The sequence below is a fragment of the Oncorhynchus masou genome, chromosome 10, assembly GCF_036934945.1.
Source record: "Oncorhynchus masou masou isolate Uvic2021 chromosome 10, UVic_Omas_1.1, whole genome shotgun sequence".
Taxonomy (NCBI): Eukaryota; Metazoa; Chordata; class Actinopteri; order Salmoniformes; family Salmonidae; genus Oncorhynchus; species Oncorhynchus masou.
The window spans coordinates 10,342,193-10,368,389 of NC_088221.1; the positions used below are offsets into that span (position 1 = coordinate 10,342,193).

The 26,197-nt window shown below is 43.1% G+C and overlaps 1 protein-coding gene across 2 annotated transcripts in view; it reads right to left on the minus strand.

Annotated features, from left to right (window-relative positions):
• adarb1b (adenosine deaminase RNA specific B1b) overlaps positions 1 to 26,197 on the minus strand; it is a 164,720-nt gene that overhangs the window by 92,708 nt on the left and 45,815 nt on the right. For both annotated transcript variants that reach the window (XM_064975793.1, XM_064975790.1), the window contains exon 2: positions 12,533 to 12,613. The gene's annotated coding sequence lies outside the window, so the exon portion shown is untranslated. The remainder of the gene's footprint in view (positions 1 to 12,532; positions 12,614 to 26,197) is intronic.

Genomic DNA, 26,197 nt, shown 5'->3' on the forward strand with positions numbered 1-26,197 from the left:
TCACTGATCCTGTACTAAGGTTTATCTAAGGTTTTGATCCAGTCTCTCTCTCTCTCTCTCTCGGCTCTCAGTCTCTCTCTCAAGTCTCTCTCTTTCCAGGATCTCAGTCTCTCTCTCAAGTCTCTCTCTCTCCAGTCTCTCTCTCCGGTTCCTTAGTCTCTCTCTCCGGTCCCTTAGTCTCTCTCTCCGGTCCCTCAGTCTCTCTCTCCAGTCTCTCTCAATCTCTAGTCTCTCCATTTTCTCTCAGTCTCTCCAGTCGCTCTCTCCATTGTCTGTCTCTCCATTCTCTCAGTCTCTCCAGTCGATCTCTCCATTGTCTGTCTCTCCATTCTCTCAGTCTCTCCAGTCGATCTCTCCATTGTCTGTCTCTCCATTCTCTCAGTCTCTCCAGTCGATCTCTCCATTGTCTGTCTCTCCATTCTCTCAGTCTCTCCAGTCGATCTCTCCATTGTCTGTCTCTCCATTCTCTCAGTCTCTCCAGTCGATCTCTCCATTGTCTGTCTCTCCATTCTCTCAGTCTCTCCAGTCGATCTCTCCATTGTCTGTCTCTCCATTCTCTCAGTCTCTCCAGTCGATCTCTCCATTGTCTGTCTCTCCATTCTCTCAGTCTCTCCAGTCGATCTCTCCATTGTCTGTCTCTCCATTCTCTCAGTCTCTCCAGTCGATCTCTCCATTGTCTGTCTCTCCATTCTCTCAGTCTCTCCAGTCGATCTCTCCATTGTCTGTCTCTCCATTCTCTCAGTCTCTCCAGTCGATCTCTCCATTGTCTGTCTCTCCATTCTCTCAGTCTCTCCAGTCGATCTCTCCATTGTCTGTCTCTCCATTCTCTCAGTCTCACCAGTCTCTCAGTTTCTCTCTCCAGTCTCTCAGCTCCTCTGTCTCCCTCTGTCTCCAGTCTCTCTCTCTCTGGTCTCTCACTCCAGTCTCTCTATCTCCAGTCTCTCTCTCCAGTCTCTCTCTCCAGTCTCAATCTCCAATCTCTGTCTAGTCTCTCAGTCTCTCTCTCTCTCCAGTCCCTACAGTCTTTATCTCTCTCTCCAGTCTCTCTCCTTGAAAATCTCTCTCTCTTCAGTCACTCTCCTTCTCCCTCCAGTCTCTCTCTCTCTCTCCAGTCTCTCTCTCTCTCCAGCCTCTCTCTCTCTCCAGCCTCTCTCTCTCTCCAGCCTCTCTCTCTCTCCAGCCTCTCTCTCTCTCCAGCCTCTCTCTCTCTCCAGCCTCTCCCTCTCTCCAGTCTCACTCTTTCTAGTCTCTCTAGACTCTAGATATTGCCAAATAACTTTTCTTCAAGTGCAGTCGCAAAAACCATCAAGCGCTATGATGAAACCGCCACAGGAAAGGATGACCCAGAGTTACCTCTGCTGCAGAGGATAAATTAATTTGAGTTAACTGCACCTCGGATTGCAGCCCAAATAAATGCTTCAGAGTTCAAATAACAGACACATCTCAACATCAACTGTTCAGAGAATACTGTGTGAATCAGGCCTTCATGGCCGAATTGCTGCAAAGAAACCACTACTAAAGGACACCAATAATAAGAAGAGACTTGCTTGTGCCAAGAAACACAAGCAATAGAGGGAAATGGAAATCTGTCCTTTGATCTGATGTGTCCAAATGTGAGATTGTGTCTTTCTGAGATGCAGAGTAGGTGAACAGATTATATTCACATGTGTGGTTCCCACTGTGACACATGGAGGAGGAAGTGTTCATTTTTATACCTTTACTTAACTAGGCAAGTCAGTTAAGAACATTTTCAATGAGAGCCTAGGAACAGTAGGTTAACTGCCTGTTCAGGGGCAGAATGACAGATTTGTACCTTGTCAGCTCAGGGATTTGAACTTGCAACCTTCCAGTTACTAGTCCAACGCTCTAACCACTAGGCTACCCTGCCACTCCAAGTGTGATGGTGCTTTGCTGGTGACACTGTCAGTGATTTATTTCAAATTCAAGGCACACTTAACCAACACGGCTACCACAGCATTCTGCAGCGATACTCCATCCCATCTGGTTTGTGCTTAGTGGGACTATCATTTGTTTCTCAACAAGACAATGACCCAAAACACACTTCCAGGCTGTGTAAGAGATATTTGACCAAGGAGAGAGATGGAGTGCTGCATCAGATGACCTGGCCTCCACAATCACCTAACCTCAACCCAATTGAGATGGTTTGGGATAAGTTGGACCGCTGAGAGAAGGAAAAGCAGCCAACAAGTGCTCAATATATGTGGGACCTCCTTCAAGACTGTTGGTAAAGCATTCCTCATGAAGCTGGTTGAGAGAATGCCAAGAGTGTGCAAAGCTGTCATCAAGGCAAAGGGTGGCTACTTTGAAGAATCAAAAATATAAAATATGTTTTGATTTGATTTGTGTAAATGTTTTTGGTTTCTACATGATTCCATAGGTGTTATTTCATATTTTTTGATGTCTTCACTATTATTCTACAATGTAGAAAATAGTCAAAATAAAGAAAAAGTTACTGTATGTCAGTTTATCAATGTTTGATTTGTTTTCAAATTCTTTATGGGTCTGTGTAATCTGAGGGAAATATGTGTCACATATATATATGCTCATACATTGGGCAAGAGGTTAGGAAGTGCAGCTCAGTTTCCACCTCATTTTGTGGGCAGTGTGCACATAGCCTGTCTTCTCTTGAAAGCCAGGTCTGCCTACGGTGGCCTCTCTCAATAGCAAGGCTATGCTCACTGAGAGTGTACATAGTCAAAGCTTTCCTAAATTTTGGGACAGACACAGTGGTCAGGTATTCTGCCACTGTGTACTCTCTGTTTAGGGCAAAATAGCATTCCAGTTTGCTCTGTTGTTTTGGTAAATTCTTTCCAACGTGTCAAGTAATTATCTTTTTGTTTTCTCGTGATTTGATTGGGTTTAATTGTGTTGCTGTTGTGGGGCTCTGTGGGCTCTGTCTGTTTGTGTTTGTGAACAGAGCCCCAGGACCAGCTTGCTTAGGGGACTTTTCTCTGGGTTAATCTCTCTGCAGGTGATGGCATTGTTATGGAAGGTTTGGTAATCACTTCCTTGTCTGTGGTTGTAGAATCTATTTTCTGGATTTTTAGCTCTCTCTCTCTCCCTCTGTGTGTGTGTGTGTGTGTGTGTGTGCCCCCTGTCCTAATTATAGATTGCCCATTAATCAGATAAAGCTGTAATTATAACAGTTCCAACATGTAATCTGATTGTGAAGAACGATAAAAATCCTGCTGTACTCCCCTGGTTGGGGAGAAAGGGAAGAGAAGGGGGGGGGGGGGGGTTGGGTGTGAAATTATTTGGTCTTCATTCTCTGTGGAGCACATTTCGATTACAGACACACAAACAAACAAACGCGTGGCAATCTGATTTGATTTAGCAAGGCAGTGGTGCCGTGTGTATGTGTGTGTGTGTGTGTATGTGTGTGTGTGTGTGTGTGTGTGTGTGTGTGTGTGTGTGTGTGTGTGTGTGTGTGTGTGTGTGTGTGTGTGTGTGTGTGTGTGTGTGTGTGTGTGTGTGTGTGGTTAATCTATTTGAAGCGACAGAATTATGAGTTCAGCTCAGATGAAATGCGGCCTCCACATGTTGAATCAAAATGTCTTCCTTGTCCCCTCTCATCTGTGTGTGTGTGTGTGTGTGGGGGGGGGGGGTCATAAACAGCCCGTCCCCTGTGTGTGTCAGGGAGAGAGAGACCGTGATTGAGAGTGTTTTAGCTAGATCTGTGTTTCAATCTATTTTGAGCTAAATAAAGAGGGGGGTCTCTATCAAAATCTATATCAACATCTACCACTCATGAAAACAGCTTTGTGGAGATTTCATGAGCGAGACAAAACAACAAAACATCACATAATTCTCCCATCCGATTCACTGGAGCCACCGTGGCTAACCTGCGGAACGAGTGAACGAGCTGAGTGGATTTGACGAGCGAAGGGAAATACAAACAGTCCTCTGGGCCAAACACAAAGGGCTAAACACATGATATTGATATTCGTGAATGACCTTGGTGTCTACACTTATAAACACAGGTGCTACGATCAAATCACTATGAACTACTGCAGGCTACGGAGGAGCTAAGTGTTCTGCTCTGCATGTGACTCGGCCACAGGCCCCTGCTCTGTCTGTCTGTCTGTCTGTCTGTCTGTCTGTCTGTCTGTGAAGGTCTGAGTCAGCCAGCCTTAGACCACAAACACAACCAGGGTGGAGAGAGGGGGAAGAAGAGACTGTAGGAGGTAGAGAAGGAGAGAATGAGGGAGGGGGATGAGGGGATGGAGTCAGAGGGGTTGGGTTAAATGCGGAAGACACATTTCAGTTGAACATATTCAGTTGGACAACTGACTATGTATGGGATTTGAAGAGGAGATAGAGGGATGGAAGAGGGTGGGAAAAAGACCGGGGGATGGGGGTTACAAAGTGGTCTGGAGCTGCCAGTATGTGGGTGCCAGAGGCAGGAGTGGCAGGCTGGCTAGCCGTGTGCTCTGACGCCCTAGCAAGAGGTATGCCCTCTCACACAGATCTGGTTACACACGATCTACACACGCTGGCACACAGGCATGCACACACACACACACACACACTTTACACATTTGCCACTATTCACAGACACAGGCAGCATGACAAACACAAACACGTAATATTACAGTATACTCTAGGCCTACTGACACGAGGCCCTCACGTGAACACGCACCGGATCACACAGAGACACATACGTTACTAACACATGGGGTGTTATGCTAGTCCCAGCTGGAATGTGATCAGCCACAGAGCATTAAACCCGGCAGCCAGCTACACTCACAGCCACCTGAGCTTCTTCTTGAAAAGTGCGTGTGCCTGTGGGCGTGCCTATTCGTTGTGTGCGTGCCTGCGTGCGTGCTTGTTCGCGTGCGTGCTTGTTCGCGTGCGCGCTTGTCCTCTGTATGTGTGTGTGTGTGCGTGCCTTAATCAGCCTGTCCCTTGCGATGCTTTTCAAGTTCAGTGTAGTTTATGAGGATCCCAGTTAGTTACTGCACATGCAGACCTACTCTTCCTGGGGTCCATAAGTATAGGGGCAAAATGGAGGAGCAATTCAGCAGGTCAGACACGAGGCGTATGTTGCAGGGGATTTTTAACGATCACGGATTACAAAATGAAAGCCAGTCACGTCGTGGACACCAACGCCACCTTACTGGACGACCTAGACACCCTTTCCTCATGTTTCGAGCGTAACAACTCTGAGCTGCCTAGGAGAGCCCTAGAAGACAACGAGGGCTATGTGCTTACGGTCTCCACGGAGAACGTATGTAAGTCGTTCAAGTGTGTTAGCCGTCGCAAGGCTGCCGCCCAAACACCATCCCTAGCTGCACCCTCCGAGCATGTGCAGACCAGCTAGCTGTTGTGTTTTCTGACATTTTCTATCTCTTTCTAGCTCAGGCCGCTTTCCCCACCTGCTTCAAGATGTCCACTATCAACCCCTGTGCCCAAGAAAGGGAAAGTAAGTTTACTGAATGACTACCGACCCGTAGCACTCACTTCCGTCATCATAAAGTGCTTTGAGAGGTAAATTACCTCCTCCACACTGATCCTCAACATGGGGGCCCCACAAGGGTGTGTCCTCAGTCTCCTCGTGTACTCCCTGTATACACACAGGTTTTCCAATTCCATCATCAAGTTCACTGATGACAACAGTAGTAAGCCTCATTACCAACAACGAAGAAACGGCCTATAGAGAGGAGGTAGGCACTCTGACGGTGTAGTGGCAGGTAAACAACCTCTCCCTCAATGTCTGCAACACAAAGCAGCTGATTGTGGACTTCAGGATGAACCAGGCTGGGCACCGTGGAGACGGTGAAAAACTTCAAGTTCCTTGGCGTACACATCTCCAAGGAGATAAAATAGTCAATCCACATGGACACCGTGATGAAGAAGGCACGACATCAACTTTTCAAACTCTGGATGCTGAAGAAATTCGGCCTGTCCTCGAGAGCTCTCTCAGTATTCTACAGGAGTACCATCGAGAGCATACTGTCGGGCTGTATCACAGCCTGGTACGGCAACTCCACCGCCGCTGACCGCATGGTGCTACAGAGGGTGGTACGCGTAGCCGATTGCACCATTGGGTGCTCACTGCCTGCCCTCCAGGACACCTACAACACCAGATGTCGCTGGAAGTCCAAGAAGATCATTAAGGAACTCAGCCACCAGAGCCACGGCCTGTTCTCCACGCTTCCATCACTCAGACGTGGGCAGTATAGGAGAATCATGGCACACATTTTTTTTATGTCAGACTGGCCAATAGCTTCTACCTCTAGACCATCAGGCTGCTGAATGGCCACCATTAGGCAGCTACCTGCTCCCCGGACTTCCAGAATAAGAGTTATATACTGGAAAGCGACAACAAAAATACTACACATATATACAGTGAGCTCCAAAAGTATTGGGATAGTGACACATTTTTTGAACTCCAGCACTTTGGATTTGAAATGAAACAATGACTATGAGGTTGAAGTGCAGACTGTCAGGTTTGATTTGAGGGTATTTCCACCCATATCGAGTGAACAGTTTAGAAAGTACAGCACTTAGTACATAGTCTCCCCATTTTAAGGGGCCAAAACTATTTGGACAAATTCACTTATATGTGTATTAAAGTATTTGGTATTTGGTCCGATATTAACAGCACGCAATGACTACATCAAGGTTGTGACTCTACAGACTTGTTGGATGCATTTGCTATTTGTTTTGGTTGTGTTTCAGATTATTTTGATCGCCAAAATAAATTAATGGCAAATAATCTATTTTGTCATTTTGGAATCCCTTTTATTGTAAAGAACAATATGATTTGTTTCTAAACTGTTTTACATTCATGTGGATGCTCCCATGATTTATGGAGAGTCCTGAATGAAACATGACATAATGATGAGTGTGAAAGTTAGACAGACAAAATATCATACATCGCACCACTACAATATCAGGGGAGGTTATGTTTGGGCGGTATGATATTTGTACTTCTGTAAGATTCGTAAATCAAGCACTGCAATAATACTCGAGCAAACATCTCCGAAGTAAAGACCTAGAAGATGGTATCCGATCATATTTCCCCGTTGAAATGGATTCCCACACTCTAACTCTCCCCACGTGACTGCAGTTGACCAAGCCAAATATGAAGACGAAGCAGAGAAATAAAGAGTTCGCAAGTCAAAGCTCTTACATAAAGTCTGAGTCACTAGGCCTTATCCTGCTCTTCCTCTCCACTTAAGAAGAGAAACTGAAAACATATGTAGCGGGAAATGCCTGCATTTGGTCTGATATAATGCCTGGCTGGAATATAGAGAGAGTGTGAGTTAGCAAGGTGTGTGTGAGTGAGTGAGTGAGTTAGCAAGAGAGCTGTGAAAATGAATGAATGCGTCATATGAAGGCACGCACGCACACACACACACACACACCTTCCCGCCGTTCAAAACCTAAGCAGAGGGAACAGAGCCCAAGGTGAGACGGGTCTCGGTTCTAACGATTCCCCCAGCAGGCTGCCTACAAATTAACGACAATCTTTACCGTTGTCATAAATGAAATATCACCGCCCACACACTGCTAGACATCTTGTAGTGATTAATTCATCAAAAAATGTTCTCTCTGCAGTGGGGGAAAAAAATACAACTAATTTAAATAAAGAGAAGCGGTCCCATGAAGAATGGCCTCGCATTTTTCATCTTCCTCGCCATCCGTCAGTGCACACCTGGGGAGAGCACTGACTGGGCCAGTATGCACTGGCATACACATACAAACTGTATGCACAGAAATAGCTGGACCGTGACTTAATCTTGTAGGACGTTCTCGGCCTGCCTGTCTGTCTGCCTGCCTGTCTCGCTCTCTGTCCTCCTATCTGTCCGCCTGTCTACTATGACTACATGCCACTACACTACCTCCGTCAGCATTTGCCAGCATCCTGTGCACTGTCCCAGTTTGCTGAGCTTGCCTGTGGCGGGACTCATTGACTCACTGTGTTGACTAACCCAGTGTTACTAACCCAACTGTTTTGCCGATGCTGCAGTAAAGACTCACTGTAATGGAGGTGAAAGGGGGGAGGGGGGGTGATGGGGAGAGAAGGAGAAAGGACACCACAGGCCCTTTCCCTGCCACAATGAACATCAGCTGTGTGACCATCATACACCCCTCCCAGGCAATTTCTCTAAAAATCACGAGTCGCCACTAGTGTAATTCAGCATGAACGGTGCTGGCCCCGATGTCTGTCTGTATGTATGTGCCTATATCTTCCAGTGGAGATAGGTGAGGGAGAGAGAGAATGGAAGAAAGAGGCCCCGGCAGAGAGATACAGGTTTCCAGCCAGCAGAGCTCCTGATGGGGCTGAGGGAGATTTGCCACAGGACAATACAAAATAATGACAATCTCTGCTAATTAACGCTGCCAGCATAACGCTGCCACAGCCACCGCCCCCAGGAGCTGCTGAACGGACTGGGTGTTCAGTCAGCACTCTGCTCTCCCCCAGAGAGAGTGCAGACGTCTCAGAGCCCAAGTTCCTCCTCTCTGGACAGTTCCTCCCTCGCAGCACAATGTGAGAAAAAGAGGGTATTTTCTAAAGTGAAGAGAGGAGGGTGCCAAATGCCACCAGGCATCAACGACACCTCGGCCTGTAGTAGACATCTGTGCCTTGGAAGGTTAGACAAGGAAATACTAAGCAGAGAACCGACTCCATGGAAAAATTGTGGAGGGAAAAGAGAATAATTCTCGTCTTGATAATAGCTAAACTTAAAGCCCTAACAGGGTTTGGATTTCCACCAGGGGGAGAAAAATATGAATCTGGGCCCCTACTAGTTGAGCATTCCAAAAATAGAAACTGGGTAGAGCCGGAATTGTTATCCTCTAAGACCTGAGAGAAAATATCAAAAAGATTTTTTCTGTTTGTCAAAGCCGAGAGCACTGGATGACGCAGGTTACCATCCTTCGGTATAACGCACCGTTTTATGATACGGCGCTCATAGTTGCGCCGGTCAAATGGACATTAGGGCTGACCCCATTTGGGGCTGACCACAATTAGTCAACTGGTCGATTGTTTGGTCAATAGGCTGTTGGTCGACTGGGATTTCTTTAGTCGAGCAGTCGCAAATATATATTTTCTATGCGGCACAAGACACCTGTCTGAGTCGCGCCTGTCTCAGTGGACTAATCCATTGCAGAGGACATCAGTGGCACTAAGACATGTGCTACTAAAATGTAAATGGTTATATTATGTAAAAACAATAATGGTGCAACACTAATAAATATGATATTATTTTATAACAAATGCGTTTTTTCCCGAGATGGACAGCGGTCGCAGAGGCAGCAGCGGCGCGTAGAGACAAGGATTGTCTTAACTGTCTAAGAAAAGTGAGGAGATAGGAAACCCCAACTTAATTAGGTCTTTAATCAATAGCCTAACTGTTAAATGTGCCTGGCTTTATAAATCATCCATATATATATATATATATATATATATATATCTACAGAAATAAAACAGATCCTGTTTGTGTTGCCAGTTTAATTGCCTACTGAGTCATTGAGCACCAAGCCTCACGCAACCTTATAAATGTCGGCTAAAGCAATTTCACAAATTCCATTTTTAATCTTCGCTATGCTGTAATAAAGGCTGTTAAAAAGTGTTAGAACAGGTATTACTTGTGATTTATTTAGTGTTGTTCACACTGTTCCAAACAGGCAGAACTTTTTTATTGTCATCTAAAAAGACAGCACCTTTTGCAATCTCCTTCTTATTGTCATTATTACAATTGTTATTATGATCGTCATTATAATAAAGTCATGTCATTATGGCTTCTTATAGTTGTAGCCTTGTATCACCAACATCGAGCTGAAGGCCTATAGTGCGCATCCTGTTTAGTCTTGAGACCGTAACTTTACTTGGGGCTATATTTCAATATATATTTCAATATAGGCCACTGATCAATCAATCATGTCATCACACAGCATACGAGTCATTCATGCTTTGAAATGCAACCAAGCATTTTAGTTTTCAAATGAAATAACAAAGGGAGCTTTGGATAATTAGCCTGTGCAATAAATAAACTGCAATTCACGAATGAATGCAACTGTTATGTTAGTCTTTGCTGTAATAAAGGCTTTATATATTTTTTTGAGTTAGAACAGACTCTCTGGCACAGTTATAATTTATTTAGTGTTGTTTATACTGTTCCAAATTGTTATAATAAAAATGAAGAAAGTAATCTAACAGGGTCTGTTTGGCACAAAATATTCATGCAGCGCTTGCTCCTATACCCTCCTTGTTCTTGATCTCCAATAGTCAAATGCCTTACACCTTATCAGAATTTCCCTTTCCCTCCTGAGAAACCAGTAAACATTCCCCCGTTTTGAGTATCTTTTTCACGTCCTCTGCATCCATTTTGCTGTCACGTGTTACGGAGTTTGTTATAACCAATTTATTGGTGTGATTATAATAGGCTTGCATACATGTTTCACAAAGAGAGCAAGGGTTGAGGGAATGTTTTTCCTAAACAAATGAGGTATTTCGTTAACCTCTTACACCTATGGTGGCGCTATTTCATTTTTGGAAGAAAAACGTTCCCGTTTTAAACAAGATATTTTGTCACAAAAAGATGCTCGACTATGCATATAATTGCTACTGTTCGAAAGAAAACACTCTGACGTGTCCAGAAATTCAAATATCTTCTCTGTGCGTGCCCTTTAACGTGAGCTTCATGCAAAACCAAGATGACTTGGCATCCAGGAAATGACAAGGATTTTTGAGGCTCTGTCTTTCATGATCTCCTTATATGGCTGTGAACGCAAGAGGAATGAGTCTGCCCTTTCTGTCGTTTCCCCAAGGTGTCTGCAGCATTGTGACGTATTTGTAGGCAGATCATTGGAAGATTGACCATAAGAGACCACATTTACCACGTGTCCGCCCGGTGTCCTGCGCCGAAATTGGTGCGCAAAAGTCACCTGCCAGTATTTTTCCATGGGGCACAGAGAGAGAAGCAAGCTTCCACGAACTGCATGTCAATGAAGAGATATGTGAAAAAACACCTTGAGGATTGATTCCAAACAACGTTTGCCATGTTTCGGTCGATATTATGTAGTTAATCCGGAAAAAGTTTCACGTTGTAGGTGACTGCATTTTCGGTTCGTTTCGGTAGCCAGGCGCAATGCAGAAAACGGAACGATTTCTCCTACACACAGACGCTTTCAGGAAACACTGCGCATCTGGTATGTGGCTGGGAGTCTCCTCATTGAAAACATCAGAAGCTCTTCAAAGGTAAATTATTTTATTTATTTGGTTATCTGGCTTTTGTGAAAATGTTGCGTGCTACATGCTACACAAAATGCTATGCTAGCTTAGCATACTCTTACACAAATTAGTCAATTTCTATGGTTCAAAAGCATATTTTGAAAATCTGAGATGACAGTGTTGTTAAGAAAAGGCTAAGCTTGAGAGCAAACGCATTATTTTAATTTTATTTGCGATTTTCAGAAATCGTTAACGTTGCGTTATGCTAATGAGCCTGAGGCTTAGTCACAATCCCGGATCCGGGATGGGGAGTTTCAAGAGGTTTAACAGAACTTTTCAGTCAGAGATACAAGTAAGAAACTAAATGGCTGTAATTATGTTGCAGCTTCAGCACGGACAGCGCGATAAAGACCTGCTGTGCTGTGTTGCCTGTTCGGTGCAACAGGGAGGAGAGAGAGACAATGCCAGTCACACAGGCACTCGCTGCCATTTTTTTTAACACAGCATGGCCATCGGGCTCCCTCTTGAGTAATTTATGTGTCTTAATTATTACAGTGCTTAAAGCATCAGACAAGCTCAGTGCATATAGCTGATATTATTCAAAACACATACATGCATCTATATATGGAAAAATACATGTTTTAAAATTTCAGCCAATATTTTTGTGGGGGCAAGGACAGCCCTAATGGACACCCTTCATTATTAAAGTATCAGGCATTGGTAACGCAACCCCTGTGTTGGCTATAGTGTTACCTTCACTAAGGCAGCCTTAGGAAAGCCTTTGTGTAACCTAACACAGGGATATGATATTCATATTGTCTGCCTTTTTACATATTAATGGGTTTAATTGTTGAAGGGGCTGGGTCCTGTTGCAGAGTGAAAGAGAGACGATTGTGGGTCCTCTTGTTGCCGATGTCAAGCCATGTCACTCAAAGGCCCGGAAAGAGCCACTGCAGCACGTGTCTTATACTGAGCAAACCCTAGCAGTTACAGTCACACATTATTTGAAGATTGATATAATCTGCAGATTCTCAAAGTGATCTGCAAGCTTAAAGTCATCTCTCTCAGGCACGAGCTTGGTCAGGGTCGACAATTTGAGCATTCAAAGAAATCAAAATCCCACAATGTCTGAAGTCAAACAGCCTTCACAGGGCAGCCTTGGAGCAGTCACAGCGACCTTCCACAATAAACAGTCCAACTAGTCTGAATTGTTTGTGGAGTATTCAAGAATAGCTGTGTGCTAGAGTTCCATTGTGGAAAACTCTAGAGAGCTTTTCACTTGGGAGCTACATAAGGTTTGTGAAGTGAACTACACTCTGTTCACCTTACCGTGGCTCTGGGTGGTCAGCGGAGTGATGCAGATCTTGGATGAAGTTTCAAGGTCCTACGAACAGGTGTCAGAGCTCATGCCTGAAAGAGAGAAAATCAGTATGAGTATTATAATGAAACAGAGATGTCAGTAAAGCTAGATAAAACAATACTGAGCCTTACAGGAAGTGTCTAAATTTCACAAACACCCATGCCAAGTGCAGAAGTATCCACTTGCCCAGATGCTCTGACTCTGACCCTGACCCCCCCCCCCACTCCAGCAGTGTGAAAGGCAAGACCACCAACAACCAAAAGTTCAAGGCACCACAAAATGATTGTCTGCCAAACATGTGTGGTGGTCCATATTCATAACGCCCAAGGAGATTGGAAAGTAACTGAAACAGGGGAGTGGTTGGAAACCAGGCAGGGACAAGATGGCTCCTTATGAGTAGGGTTACCTTAGCTATGAGTGCATTGGATACTTGGCAGCTGAACGAATCACAAACAAGCAGGGACTTGATTTGAAAGCAACCGGTGCCGTAAGGCAGTGCCAGGGCAGGTGGCGAGATGGGCATAGGAGACGAGCTTCAGCATGCCAACCGGAATGTTAATCTGTTGATTACAGGAGTGAAACCCTCTGTATTTTCAAGTACTGAAGTATCACATCATGGCTATGCGTGTCACCTGCAGGGACTGGGGAGGTTGTCAGGATCAAAATTAAATATGAAAGGAGCAAAGCCCAGGTAAAAAGTTAGAGGAACATCTGTATCAATCAATTCTGGATACTTAGCCCTGAGATAGAGTTGTATTCTTCAGTGAGACAATTACACAAATTGTAATACCAAAAGACACGCCAGAATGTCTTTCCAAGAGGTGCTGAGTGTTCCAGAGGTGTCCAGTCTCAGTACTGACTTTAAATCTGCTTACAAATCTGAGACAAGATTTGAATATTGCTGCTCATCAATGATTCCCAACCAAATTTCCTAAGCTTGAGCAATTTTGACAAAAACAATGGATACATGTTGCCCTAAGAGTTGTGCAGAGTTGGTAAGGGGTGGGGATTACTTTATCCTTCACTTTGAAAATGTGGAGCAAGTGGTGTAGATCTGGATGGGAAAAAAATACAATGTAAAATGTGACAACTGTGAAAGAGGTGTGTAGACTTTCACTAGGCATCGTATTCATGTCGACGATTCGTATTCATCGTATTCATGTCGACAAATACTGATGCTTGCTAGCCCTCGGCTATGTAGCAACGACAGGGACTGAGCTCAATCAAAAAATGAATCTACGAGCAAAATGATTCCCATTTAGCTGGAAGAAGAAAGAGAAGAGAAAAAAAGCACTGTGCCGCACTTAAGTGAGCTGCTCAGCCGACCAAGTTGAGGCTAGGGTGGGATGAGTGGTGCAGTCCATATGACAGCTGCACGACGTGTCTGAAGCAGCCACTTTCCATCCACCGCGTCTTATCACGGCCCAAGTGTGTGTGGAGGAGATGGAGGAGGGCCTCGGCATTCCAGGCCCTCACCAAGGTGCTCTTCTTGCCTTACCGCACCGCCCCGTCTGCTTGTGGTGGACAAACTCGCGTCCTCGGTGTGAGGGGAGTGATGCCGGCACAGCAGAAGATACTCATAGCAATGGCAACTTGATTTGATGCCACAGGGATCTTCATCGGGTCACAGTGCTCATAAGATCATGGCGAGCTTGAAAGTTTGGTCGATATCCTGTGGTTTGTCATTAGCCATTTTTTTTGCGTAATAAAGTTGTGGCATTGGCATCATGGTAAATTGCAACAACCCGACACGGCATGGCATGACAGTTAACATGTCATGAGTGGTAATGTCATTCAAGACACATTATAACTCACTGCATGGTTATGGTAATCTGTTATGAGGTTTTAGGACATTGTTTTGATTTATGGCCCTGTGCAGCCCTGCCCCGGATGTCTTTGTTCGTACCTCCATTCATAATACCAGAGGGACAAGTGGAGGGAACGCTACAGTGGATGGCAAATACATAGGATGACATCACCCTGGCTTAAAAACACATTCTAGAAATAGAGCAGCATATCCTGTCATTCACCGAGACCAGGGAACTAGTGATGCTACAGTTAAATTAAGCACCTCCCCAGACGCATCCACCTCACAAGTTATCATATCACACACACACACACACACACACACACACACACACACACACACACACACACACGCTAGAACATATGCAAGAGAGGGACTGTGAGGATAAATTAGGCATCGTATCCCACTGCTGATTGTGACAGAAATATCCACTCTCAAGCACTCACACAAAACACACTGCACACGCAATACACTTGTAAATTCTACTCCCTATGGGGTATGATAATGCTCATCTGCATATTCATGTCGGCATCGTCACAAACATTTATAGGTAGGGCCCAGTGTACCCCTAGGGAGCAGCAGTGGTCGCAGCGGTAGTGGGGGGTGCATTGCTACTAGCATTGACATGACATGCTAGCTGTTTCCATAGACTTCCAGTCATTGGGCCAACAACTATCCATTTAAAAGTGCGTCCCAGGAAGAAATATATATTATTTTTGTATAATTTTTTTGTGGGGTGGTTGCAGCAATTTAGCAGCGGTGGGGAAACACTGGGTAGGCCTATACAACACACACACACACACACACACACACACACACACACACACACACACACACACACACACACACACAGCCTCCAACTCTCAATTACAGCATTCATCTTCTCAACATGTATCCAAGCTACTGTAATTGGCCACATTTATCGGAATACAAATTCATGAAACCAATCATTTTTGATGAATGGCCCAGTTCGACTTGATGCATAATAGCCATTAGAGGAAAGCCTGGGCAAGTCATAATCCATCCACTGGGACAAAGGCGAGAGGAAATTGAGAAATAACTGACACAATCCTCTTATTTTCTGACTCAATGCGGCAGAGAGCAGCTTTGTAATCACTTCATTTTTCACGTCTCTGCACCTTCTCGGGAAAATGTTGATGGCCGCTGAAGAGCCCGGTGCACAAAAAAAAGGGCCAGACAAAAGAGAAACGAGTGCTTGGCAGCCAGGCGGAAGGATCCATTACAATGGCTCGAGTTTCCAGTCTGTTTTTGCCAAAGGCAGGTGACAAAAGAGCGGGTTCGAGAGGGGAAGGGGGGGGGGGGGGGTCGTCTGTGGGTGATACCTATGACGGGGTGTTCCTGTCTAGTCAAGAGGGAGCTTGTCGATTGGATAAAGGCATCCAATGAAGATATTACAGGGAGGGAGATGAATGAATGGGGAAACGCTATAGAGTGAGGTGCATTCTGACACCCAAGGTCAACGATGGCAAAAACACTTAGTGAGAGTGAAGAATCTCCCACAGACTAGAGACGATTAAACTGTTCTGTAGCCTGGGTGACAATTCGTTTCTGATTGAAAAGTTGGTATTTTCTTAACAAGGCAACAAATGTAGCGATGTTAAATATAGATCTAGACCGGTAACCAGGCTAGCTATCTTGTGACACGGGAGCAAAATTCCACCTTGATGCAGCCAGAGGGAGAGACTGCTGCCAACATCTCAACTGACTGAAAGACAATCGTGCCCTTTATTTTTCAGCATCAGACCTGCCTAATTCTCAAATGAACCATTGTTTAGGTATTTAATAGACCAAATTACAAAGTCTGTTAAATCTTCTTGCAATTTGTAGTCTGACATTTCAGATTTACATATGATAATTTTTAAAAGTTCTTTAGATGTAGTGAACTACTTTTTCAAAGTGCATTCGGGAAAGTATTCAGACCCATTCCCTTTTTCCACATTTTGTTACATTACAGCCTCATTTACCCTCATCAATCTACACACAATAACCCATAATGACAAAGCAAAAACAGGGTCTTCGAATCTTTTGCAACTGTATTAAATATAAAAACACAGAAATACCTTATTTACATAAGTATTCAGACCCTTTGCTATGAGACTCGAAATTGAGCTCAGGTGCATCCTGTGTCCACTGATCATCCTTGAGATGTTTCTACAACTTAATTGGAGTCCATCTGTGGTAAATTCAATTGATTAGATACGATTTGGAAAGGCACACACCTGTCTACAGTTGAAGTCGGAAGTTGACATACACTTAGGTTGGAGTCATTAAAACTTGTTTTTCAACCACTCCACAAATGTTTTGTTAACAACTATAGTTTTGGCAAGTCGGTTAGGACATCTACTTTGTGCATGACACAAGTACTTTTTCCAACAATTGTGTACAGACAGATTATTTCACTTGTAATTCACTGCATCACAATTCCATTGGGTCAGAAGTTTACATACACTAAGTTGACTGTGCCTGTAAACAGCTTGGGAAATTCCAGAAAATTATGTCTTAGCTTTAGAAACTTCTGATAAGCCAATTGACATAATTTGAGTCAATTGGAGGTGTACCTGTGGATGTATTTCAAGGCCTACCTTCAAAGTTGTCATCGCTGTCAAAGGTGCTTCAACAAAGTACTGAGGGTCTGAATCCTTATATAAATGTGATATTTCAGTTTTTTTTTTAAATATACATTTACAAAGATTTCTACAAACTTGTTTTTGCTTTGTCACTATGGGGTATTGTATGTAGATTAATGAGGGAAAATAACTATCTAATCAATTTTAGAATGAGGCTGTAACGTAACAAAATGTGGACAAACTCAAGGGGTCTGAATACTTTCCAAATGCACTGTATCTGTAGTTACCTAAACTATATGGGTAGCTTTAATAAGCTTTAGCGTAGCTTAACTTCTTCCAGTGTGAAGTAATTGGTAGCTTGGTTGTCATAGACATGTGTATAGGTGGCAGGGAAGTCAGGCGCAGGAGAATCGAACTTGGTAAGATGGTGTAGTTTAATAACTTAAAAACACAGCTCCAAAACCATGACAATAATCAAAACAAAGTGAGTACGAGGACCCGTCGCGCACCAATACAAACAACACAATAAATGAACAACAAACAATCTCTGACAAGGACATGAGGGGAAACAGAGGGTTAAATATACAACAGGTAATGAATGGGATTGGAACCAGGTGTGTAGGAAGACAAGACAAAACCAAAGGAAAATTAAAAATGGATCAATGGTGGCTAGAAGACCGGTGATGTCGACCGCCGAGCACCGCCCGAACAAGCAGAGGCATCGACTTCGGCAGAAGTTGGGACATTGGCAAACTATATTTTCAGAGTAGCTTCCTCAACACTGCAGCTAAGACAGGACACCTTGATTAAAATAAACATGTTTTTAAATAAAATTGTATTTGTCACATGCGCTGAATACAAGTGTGGACTTTACCGTGAAATGCTTACTTACAAGCCCTTTCCCAATAATGCAGTTAAAAAGTAAGAAAATTAAAAAATAGATAAAAAGAAAATAGTAACACAATAAAATAACAATAACAAGGCTATATACAGGTTTTATACCAGGAGTACCGGTACCGAGTCAGTGTACTGGCGTACGAGGTAGTTGGGGGAGTTTTCGTTTTTGTTATTGTTAAATTAAGTGAATTTACACAGAATTACGGTAACGGAAGAAGATCATGGGTCCCCGAGCTGTACTTTACAGAAATGCATAATTATGGATATAAATGTCATTCTCTTCATGGTGATGTATCCTGAATAGGTACACAAAGGTAGAAGTATGCAATATCACACGTTGCATATATGGGTATTATTATACACACTGGCTCCGCCCCCAAACAAGACCACATTTGGTTGGTCTGGACCTGACCAAATCTGAGCCAATCATAGACCAAAGTGTAATCGTCTATGTTTTACAAGTTTAGACATCACAGCACAGCACATCACATCACATCACATCACACAGTAGAGTAGAGTTCAGTACATTATACTGTATTTGAGTGTGCTCTACTGTACTGATCTATACTCTACTTTTCTTTACTGTACTGATCTATAATCTACATTTCTTTACTGTACTCTACTGTACTGATCTATACTCTCATTTGTAAAATAAAATAAAAAATGTTTTACAGTACTCTACTGTGATTCACTGTACTGTATTGTGCTGTCCAAACGTGTGAAAGATACACGTCAATGATTGGTTCAGATTTGGTCCGCCAATCATGTACGTCCATGTTTGGGCCAAATCAAGGCTGAACCAGACCAAAAGTCAATGTCTACAGATGCTGGTTACAGTAAATTGAAAGAGAGGGGACTCATTGGTAGGTGTCGTCAGTAAGAGCTGGGAGAGGTGACATTAACTGGAGAGAGAAGAGAGGCAGAGACGGAAGGAGGGGTTGTCCGGACTGTTTTCACACTTTCTTTGACCACCAGATGACAGAAAGAAAACTGTAATGAGCTGAACATAACAGTATGCCAGTGGAAGGGACTAAGAGTAGAGACTGTAGCATGTGACCCAACTGTGGTTCGTGACTACTATGATTTCTCATTGTAGCCAATTCAATTGCCAATTCAATTACCGATTTGTTCACAGAATTACGAGTTAATCGCTTAATAATTCATAAACAAAATTGTAAAGGAGCAAAAACACTAACTCATTTGTAGGTGTCCCTTTACTGTTAGTTCTGTGAACTTTCATTATCAAAAATTAGAAAAAAAACTTAGATATGTAGGTTTTTGGTAACAGAATCACAAGGCAATGTTTCTTAAACTTACAAAAGGAAAATGCATTTATCCAAAGCTAAATATGTGTGGATATTAGTTGTCAATAATGGAGTTCAACATGATTGTGTTTCGATTAATTTCTAATACTGTAAGACGTTTTCTGGTAGATGTTTTCGAAGATACACTTCCATCTGTTTGACCAGAAATCAAATCCTTTACTTCTGCCTTATTTTTAAGATGGGAAAATGGTTGAAAAATGAACACGTTGGGTCCACCTTGAACACGTTGGGTCTACCTTGAACACGTTGGGTCCACCTTGAACACGTTGGGTCCACCTTGAACACGTTGGGTCCACCTTGAACACGTTGGGTCCTTTAATGGAAATGAAGATACCTAAAGCCTCCAAGTCCATTGTGGGAAGCCAAACGGTGATAGCCAAAGACTGGGAGCAGCCAGTTTCGAGCGTAATGTTCAGACAAGCTGCTTCGATTGTAAAGTATGACATTTGCACATGTCCCAACTGCTTCGTTTGAGAAGTATGCCGTGACAAGGGGTGTTCAAGCGCCAAGTGTAGTTGTTAGTGGAGCGGGAGACTGATCAGAATAGTTTCGACACGTACATGTAATTAACCCCCTTCCCTGAGTCTGCCAAAACTTTAGGCCGGATTCCTGTTGCTCAGACAAAGCCTCTTAAAATTCTCTCTCGCTTTCTTGTGGTGATACAGTTAGCGCAAAGTACACCGGAAATGACCACTCAATTTGCTCATCCACCCGGCCTCAAAAGAATCCTATGTGCATTAGCCAAAACCAAAAGGTTGTTGATCTCCATGTGACATCATCTCCTTGGGCCATGGGCCAGGAGGTACTGTAATAAGCAGACTCTCTGTAGCCTTGTCAAACAGACACAGTTAAGACATCACAGGTCTAATGAGAGTAGAGCCACAGTGTCAGCAGTGCCACAGACTACAGACTACAGTAACCTCTTGCAACTGACCAATTTCAAACGCAGTTGGGAAGCACTATGCACTCAAAGTCAATTGTACATACCGCTAGACTGAAAAGCTAGTGCCAATGTTTATACAACAACTGCAAATATCCTGAATGGGACATATGAAGGCTGCCCACTGTCAATCTCACCCAGTGCTCTGCCCCCCCCCCCCCCCCCCCCGATCAGAGAGCTCCTATTGGTTTAGCAGTGGAAATGACTGACAGTGTGTGATAATCCCCACCCGCAGGGTTCTAAGGACATCCATCTCCAATCAATACCATCATTATCTCTCAAACAGACACAACACAGTTCATTATTAATGGCTAGCCAGGGCATACACAGGCCGGGTCCTCCCGCTCATTCAAAGAGGGCTGGGAAACAGGTGGGACGACCAAGGAGGAAAATGGCAAAGAAGAGCAAGAGCATAGTCATCACTAGAACACAACACTGGTTATGTCCCAATAAGAAAAAATGTCAATAAAAAAGGAAAGTTATCGACAAGACAAGGTTCAATTCCCTAAGGTATTCAGGAGATTAATACACATTTGAATGCAGGAACGTGTAGGATGCAGGAAAATGCAGGAATGTCATTTCTAACACACTGAATATTTTTCAATTAGGCCTGTTATATTGGAATTTCAACCTGTATACATTTTGCATTCTAGTGGGAACCTAGTGGGATGCAATTCTTGTGGGAGGCTTTCTTTAATCACGTTTCTCTCTGCCATGGTAGGATTTGCACTGTCAAGGACATTTTTTCAGCCTGCGCTTCAGCCTCAATCTCTCAGTACAATATGGGTGGATGAGACATACTCCTAAGAGAAGGCTGCTTCAAATCAATAACCTGCTAACTAGCAAGAGACCTGAATTCCCTGAGCCAAGAGAGCTACGTCGAGATCAGTTTGAAGAAATGTGAATACAACTGGCTTAATTCTGGGGCTCAAACTGATTGGCTAGATGATGGTGATTGATGATCTACGATAATCATTTCATGCTTCATGCGATGCTTGGTGTTTAATAGAACGTCGCTGGTGCTAAATCCTCTCTTGTGTGGTCTCCATTTTGGAACAGAACCGAGTCGCAGCCTCGTGGTCCTAAGCGGTGATGATGGAGGCCTCACACCTGCTAGATCACCAAGAGCCAATAACGGAGCAGAAGGAGAGAACAGAAACTCCAATCACAGGACTACATTGCCATTATCTGAGCACATACTGACACTAAAAAGGACACTTGGGCATTTACCATAGGAATCAAAGTTGTATCTGTATATTTTATTCAAACTAAGTGGGATTTGTTATCTCAAAAAGTATGGAACATATTAAACCAGAACACTATGCCTTGTCAGGACACAGGAGGGTTGCAAACAAAGGACATATCATTTGCTTATTTTTGATTGGTGGGAATTATTAAAAACATCCAGGAGGGACAAGCAGATGGAGAGGTAATTAGCTGTGTGTGTGTGTGTGTGTGTGTGTGTGTGTGTGTGTGTGTGTGTGTGTGTGTGTGTGTGTGTGTACTGACTAGTAATTTCCCTCTAATTTCACCTTCTCTCCTCTCCCTCCTATTTCTATCTCCATCATAAATAACCTTGTCTGTCACCTCCCAGTCGCCCCTTTAAGAGTGGGTGGGGGAGGGGTGTCACTGCAACTCCAAGCCCAACATAGGCCGGAACACGAGAGGAATGCATATTGTCAATCTGTAACATTCATTTTGCATCACCAGAATTTAATAAAAACCTTAACTCATATTGAAAAAGAGAGCCTCCGCATGATAACCTCGGAGACCAAAACAGACCACCGTTTTTAAGCTAGCAAATGACTGGTGGCAATGCAAAGAGGAGATTCTACCAAGAATTTTCTGTGGGTGGAACAGAATATAGGCTACTATATTATGATGTATGACTATCTGAAGTTACTAGTGGGGTGAAGATTAGGGCTCAATCTTTTCCCGGTATTTTGCAAATGTTCCATCCCGAGAAGAACGACATTTAATGAGCCCAAGCCCAATAAAGCCCAAATGATTGTGCCGTTATCCAACACATATACGGTTTAGGCTACAGCACATTACGCACAACAGAAAAACAAAAGCCCCATAGATGTAGCTAGCTATATGCTCTCTTGGGTAAATAAATTAAACCAGCTCCAGTAGGCGAATCTGTGTGAACTGTATTACTGTACTGTATTGTATTATACTGTATTGTATTATACTGTATTGTATGGACTGAAATTACCCACGTCACTCAAACCATGATAAAGCAGAAGAGAACATGTGATTCTGGTGCAGCACATGCAGCCTACATAGTTACAAATATAGACTGGCAAATTTGATTTTAATTGTGAAATATAATAAGGCCTATTTGTATAAATAGTAGGTTGACGTATATATACCTTTCATAATATTACCCCTAATGTTTTTAGCCTTCCTCCTCTTTCTCTCTCTATTGTTGCTTCATTCCTTTCGTAATTCATTCGAATGACATCCTTGAATAAAATAGGACTGGAATTAGATGCAGAAGGCTTTCACTTCTCTTCACGAAGACTGAATAGTTATGGGTCTGAATAAATACTGTAACTGCAATAGTCTACTGCCACTGCGTGTTCGCTCTTCTTTCAAACTACCTGCGAGTTCTATTGGCTGTTCTATTTAACATTCAGCAAAAAATAGCTAGTGTTCCGCTTCGAATAGTCCTGCCTAACTCAGTTGCCGGTGAGTAAGGAGAATGGATATCACCGTGAGGCCAATGGTGACTTTAAAACAGTTCCAGAATTGAATGGCTGTGATAGGAAAAAACTGAGGGTGGATCAATAACATTGTAGCTACTTCACAGTACTAACTGAATTGACAGAGTGAAAGAATGAAGGAAGCCTGTACAGAATAAAAATATTCCAAAGCATCCTGTTAGTAGTAAGGCACTAAAGTAAAACTGCCAAAATGTCCTGAATACAAAGCGTTATGTTTGGGGCAAATCCAACACAACGATGAGTATCACTCTTCCTATTTTCAAGCATGGTGGTGGCTGCATCATGTTATGGGTATGCTTGACATCGGCAAAGACTAGGGAGTTTTAAAAAAAAATCTATGCCAAGACATGAAAATGTCTGTCTAGCAATGACCAACAACCAACTGGACAGAGCTTGAAGAATTTTAAATAGAATAAAGTGCAAATATTGTACAAACCAGGTGTGCAAAGCTCTTAGAGACTTACACAGAAAGACTCCCAGCTGTAATCGCTGTCAAAGGTGCTTCTAGCTATATTGACTCAGGGGGTTGAATACATATCTAATCAAGATATATTATTGTTTTATTTTTCATAAATGTTTTACAAATGTTAGAATTTTTCTTCAACTTCCACTTTCAAATGCAACAACAAAATGTGGAAAAAGGAAAGAGGTGTGAATGTTTTCTGAGGGCACTGTAGATTTTCTTTTTTATTTCACCTTTATTTAACCAGGTAGGTTCGTTGAGAACAAGTTCTCATTTACAACTGCGACCTGGTCAAGATAAAGCAAAGCAGTGTGACACAAACTACAACACAGAGATACACATGGAATAAACAAGCGTACAGTCAATAACACAATAGAAAATAAAACGTCTATATACAGTGTGTGCAAATGGCATGAGGTGGTAAGGCAATAAATAGGCCACAGTAGTGAAGTAATTACAATTCAGCAAATTAACACTGGAGTGATAGATGAGCAGATGGTGATGTGCAAATAGAAATACTGGTGTGCAAAAGAGCAGAAAAGTAAATAAAAACAATATGGGGATGAGGTAGGTAGATTGGATGGGCTATTTACAGATGGGCTATGTACCACTGCTGCGATCGGTTAGCTGCTCATATAGCTGATGTTTAAAGTTAGTGAGGGAAACATAATTCTCAAGCTTCAGCGATTTTTGCAATTCGTTCCAGTCATTGGCAGCAAAGAACTGGAAGGAAAGCGGCTAAAGGAGGTGTTGGCTTTGGGGATGACCAGTGAGATATACCTGCTGGAGTGCGTGCTGCGGGCGGGTGTTGTTATCGTGACCTGGAGCTAGTGGGACTGGCAACGAATATGTAGCAGAGGGCCAGCCAACGAGAGCATACATGTCGCAGTGGTGGGTGGTGTATGGGGCTTTGGTGGCAAAACGGATAGCAGTGTGATAGACTGTATCCAGTTTGCAGAGTTGAGTGTTGGAGGCTATTTTGTAGATGACATCGCCGAAGTCGAGGATTGGTAGGATAGTCGGTTTTACGAGGGTATGTTTGGCAGCGTGAGTGAAGGAGGCTTTGTTGCGAAATTGGAAGCGAATTCTTGATTTAATTTTGGATTGGAGATGTTTAATATGAGTCTGGAAGGAGAGTTTACAGTCTAGCCAGACACCTAGGTATTTGTAGTTGTCCACAAATTCTAAGTCGGAACCATCCAGAGTAGTGATGCTAGTCGGGCGGGCGGGTGCGGGCAGCGAACGGTTGAAAAGCATGCATTTGATTTTACTAGTGTTTACGAGCAGTTAGAGGCCACGGAAGGAGTGCTGTATGGCATTGAAGCTCATTTGGAGGTTTGTTAACAGAAGGGCCAGATGTCCAAAGAAGGGTCAGATCTATACAGAATGGTATCGTCTGCGTAGAGGTGGATTAGGGAATCACCCTCAGCAAGAGGACATCGTTGATATATAGAGAGAAAAGAGTCGGCCCAAGAATTGAACCCTGTGGTACACTCATAGAGACTGCCAGATGTCTTACACCTCCTGCCAGATAGCCTACACCTACTGGCACGGTGTGACATAAAAGACAAAGCAACGCAACACTTGACATTACTGTAAAGGACAAGCATTAGAGACAGCCAGAGAGGAAAAGATCCACATCACAACAAAAACAGTCAACCATCCGACAGTCATGATGCTCAACATACACCTGACACACACACACACATCAGGCTGATTAGCCCTCAGGGTAAGTACTAGAGGTTGACCGATTATGATACAAATTATTGAAGGACAATTTTTTTTTTTTGTAATAATGACAATTACAACAATACTGAATTAACACTTAACTTAATATAAAAGATCAATAAAATCAATTTAGCCTCAAATAAATAATGAAACATGTTCAATTTGGTTTAAATAATGCAAAAAGAAAGTGTTGGAGAAGAAAGTAAAATGTGCCATGTAAAAATGTGTGCCATGTAAAATATGTACCATGTAAAAAAGCTAACGTTTAAGTTCCTTGCTCAGAACATGAGAACATATGAAAGTTGATGGTTCCTTTTAACATGATACTTCAATATACCAAGATAAGAGGTTGTAGTTAATATAGTATTTATAGGACTATTTCTCTCTATACCATTTGTATTTCATATACCTTTGACTATTGGATGTTCTTATAGGCACTATAGTATTGCCAGTGTAACAGTATAGCTTCCGTCCCCCTCCTCGCCCCTACCTGGGCTTGAACCAGGAACACATCGACAACAGCCACACTCGAAGCATCGTTACACATCGCTCCACAAAAGCTGCGGCCCTTGCAGCACAGGGGGAATAACTACTCCAAATCTAAAAGCGAGTGACGTTTCAAACAGTATTAGCGCACACCCAGCTTAACTAGCTAGCCATTTCACATTGGTTACACCAGAAGTTAGGCTGATAGGCTTGAAGTCATAAACAGCGCTGTGCTTGTGATCAGCTGCTGGCAAAACGCACGAAAGTGCTGTTTGAATGAATGATTACGGGCCTGCTGCTGCTCAGTCAGACTGCTCTATCAAATCAGACTTAATTAGAACATAATAACACACAGAAATACAAGCCTTTGGTCATTAATATGATCGAATCCGGAAACTATCATTTCGAAAACAAAACGTTTATTATTTCAGTGAAATACGGAACCGTATTTTATCTAACGGGTGGCATCCCTAAGTCTAAATATTCTTGTTACATTGCACAACCTTCAATGTATGTCATAATTACGTACAATTCTGGCAAATTAGTTCGCAATGAGCCAGGCAGCCCAAACTGTTGCATATACCCTGACTCTGCGTGCAATGAACACAAGAGAAATGACACAATTTCACCTGGTTAATATTGCCTGCAAAACTGGATTAGTAGTTATAACT